Source organism: Saccopteryx leptura, chromosome 5, assembly GCF_036850995.1.
Source record: "Saccopteryx leptura isolate mSacLep1 chromosome 5, mSacLep1_pri_phased_curated, whole genome shotgun sequence".
NCBI lineage: Eukaryota > Metazoa > Chordata > Mammalia > Chiroptera > Emballonuridae > Saccopteryx > Saccopteryx leptura.
Window position 1 is genome coordinate 187,104,450 of NC_089507.1, and position 3,328 is coordinate 187,107,777.

The following is a 3,328-nucleotide window of genomic DNA, read 5'->3' on the forward strand; positions in this document are numbered from 1 at the left end:
TCTGGTGAATTATGCTAAGGACATTTTTATCCCTGCCCTCCTCCCTAAATTACTAAAAAATAAAAATGTATTTATAATGTGCAAGACAAATATGGGTTGAGCCTGAAATGTTTCACACTTTGATCTAGAGTCTAAAAGGTAATCAATAGCTTGATCAGACTAATGATTGGAATGTTCGCATTTACCCAATATAAATGAATCCCAAGGCCCTTCTCGAAATGGGAAAACCCAGGTGGCCATTTCCACATTCACTGACGGAGGCAATGGTTTGGAATTCATAATTGTCATAGTTGTGCTCCTGAACCACTGATTATACCAGCCAGGCGAGGTGGAGGTCAGTGTAACAGTTTTTCATCCCAAATTATAACCAGAGGTGGAGTGAACTGCCATCAACTCTGTTATTACCAATAAGTAGTTTACACTGCATTAAAAAGTTACTTACAATCCTGCAGAATTTGGCATAAAAGTTGTTGGAAAAAAAAAACCAAACCGACCTGGCTGATCAAAACTGGCAATATAAAGAAGCCAGCCCCAAAGTGTCTGAATCATCTATAATGCCAAGTACTGTCCATAGACTCTTAATGTGATTAGGCCTTGGCATCCCTCATTTTGAAATCTTAGCTATCTATACTTCTCATAGGCTCATACAACCCTTAGTAATCAAACTGAATGTCAGTTTCAGCAATTCTTATACAAGCTATCCGGGGTCTACAGGATAATATTAATAATTCAAACCAAACAAATAGACAAGAGATCACTTAGGTTTAGTGTTACCATAGTAGTCTTTTATAAGTTTACTAAGAACTTTAGCCTGATAACAGTTATAAGAATTCATTACGAAGTTTACTGGAGGTACCACTATACCCAAGGCTTTACGAATTCATATAGAGATGTGTGTGTGTGTGTGTGTGTGAATGTGGATTGCCTGAGTAACAGTTGGCTGGTGGCAAACTGGACATGATGGTATTCTCTTTTCACAGATTTTGTTGGCACATTCCATGCAGAAGAGGTCATGTCAACATGGAACTAGGGCACCAATAACTTTATTCTCAAAACAAATCACACAGTTGTGCTTATGTCTTAGTTCTGGAGGTGAGCTAGAAGTGGGACAACCATTGGAAGAGGAGTAACTATTGGTGCCATTAGAAAAAGCAGGGATGGCTTTGGCTGGTTGGCTGAGTGGTAGAGTGTCAGCCCAGCATGTGGATGTCTGGGGTTTGTTTGTCAGGGCACACTGGAGAAGCAACCATCTACTTCTCTAACCCTCTCCCTCTCACTTCTCTCTCCCTCTCTCTCTTCCCCTCCTGCATCTATGGCTCGATTGGAGGAAGTTGGCCCCTGGTGCATGGCTCCATGGACTTTGCCTCAGGCACTAAGATGAGCTCAGTTTCTGAGCAATGGAGCAACACCCCAGATGGGCCAAGCATCACTCCCTATTGGGCTTGCCAGGTGGACCCCGGTTGGGGCACATGCAGGAACCTGTCTCTCTGCTTCCCCTTCTCTCACTGAATAAAAAAAGAAAGAAAAGAAAAGAAAAAAAAGAGTAGGAATGTGTATTGGTGGACCAACATGGTTGCCTGCACTAGATGGGTTGCTCCCAACCCTCCAAGCCATTGGGTCTTCAGTGCTCTCAGGAAAGGTGGGAGACAGACAAGGAATGGCTGGCTGGCTTCCTCTATGCTGAGCCTTCATGCTTTCAGAAGGATCACTCCCAAAGCCAGAGATTGGGTTAACTGGTTTAAATGGATTCAGATAGTTTGTGGTTGTTGGTAAAGAATCAAATTGGTAAAGAGTCAGGAGAATCAATTGCAAGATTTCTGAGTCTACAGATGGTAGTACATCTCCAAACCAAAAGTTTTCTATGCTAACTGGGTTTGTTGGATTAAAGTCAGACAGCCTATTGCTTCCAAAATAGAAATCCATGGCACCACTTTCCAGAGAACTGGAACTATGCTTTTGATAATTGAATATCCTTTTGATAAGAATATCATACTTGCATGGCTAGGCAGAACTGGATTGGAGGACAGCCATGCAGCGCAAAGAGTGCCACTTTCAAAGCTTACATAGATACCGTTGTAATGGAAATCATTCTCTTCGTTGAGCCCAGTATAGTTTTCAAGACCTATGGCAATATGCATTTTTATTTCTTCTCATGCTCTGTCAGCATTTTCAGGTATCCCTGTCACTTCAAAGACAGGCCCCTTAACCCTGCTCAGAATTGCCATGTATGTGTGGTTACGCGGCTGAATTCTTTTAAGAGTCACTCCTTTGGGTCCAACTACTAATGCCACCACACAATATGGGACCCTCAGTTGAACAGTGGTTTGGCGGGGAAGATGAGGACTTGACAGCCCTCCCAAGGCAGGGCCATGTTTGTTTTAAGATGTACAAACCATGGAGAAGTGCTATGTCACTGAGAGGATTTCTCTTTTGGCCATGGCAGCATCTTCTTTCCGTCCAATGACAACAAAATTGGGCTCTCCACCATGAATAGCCGTCTTGGTATCCTTGTTTATCTTTGGCATCAGTCCTTTAATTTTACAACCCTGATGACAAACAGTCTCAGCGACATGCTCAGAGCTGGGCACAGAGACACACCTGGTATTCATGCTCTTCTTCCATAGGGGAGCCACGAGCTCCCAGTTCAGGCCACTGCCCCACAGCTGCCAGAGCCATAGGGATGGGACAGCACCTCCGTCGTTGCGCCTGGGCATCATGCGGCCTGTAGAGCACCCCCTGCCTTTCTGGCTAGTGCCTATCCAGTTGCTGCTTCATCTTTTACCATGTGCACTTGGATATCTTGAGAATCTTATTAAAAGGCAAATCCTAACTCAACACCTTTGGTGTGGAGTCTGAAAGTCTGTGACTCTAACCAAGTCACTGGTGTCACTGCTGCTGCTGAAGTGGGTCCACACGTGGAGAACAATTTGACCTGGCGCCTCAAACAGTGGAGCAGGGACCAGCATGTCATCATTTGAGGGCTTGTTAAAAACACAGTTCTTTATACCCCAGTAAGACCCACAGAATCAGAATCTCGGGGGAAGGGGGAGGCCCTGGGACCTGTATTTTAACAAGCCCTTTCAGTTCTTCCTCACATGAGAATATTTGTCTGGAACTTGTGTAACATGTGTGCATTCCATAAAGCTTCATTTCCCCGTGTCTGGCGTGAAGGATGGAGGGAAAGAAGACATGCATGTGATAAATCGTGTCAGCATCAGCGAACACCAAGAACAGGACCATTTAAGAGGCCCTGGTGATTCTCCGTGATGGTACCAGATGAGTGAGCTCATGCATGCGTGCTAAGGGCAGGGAAGAAGGACAGCAACCA

General features: G+C 44.5%; 1 pseudogene; it reads right to left on the reverse strand.

Annotated features, from left to right (window-relative positions):
• Nucleotides 1-880: 880 nt before the first annotated feature.
• Nucleotides 881-2,701, reverse strand: LOC136406627 (RNA-binding E3 ubiquitin-protein ligase MEX3C pseudogene; annotated as a pseudogene).
• Between the last annotated feature and the right edge of the window lie 627 nt (nucleotides 2,702-3,328).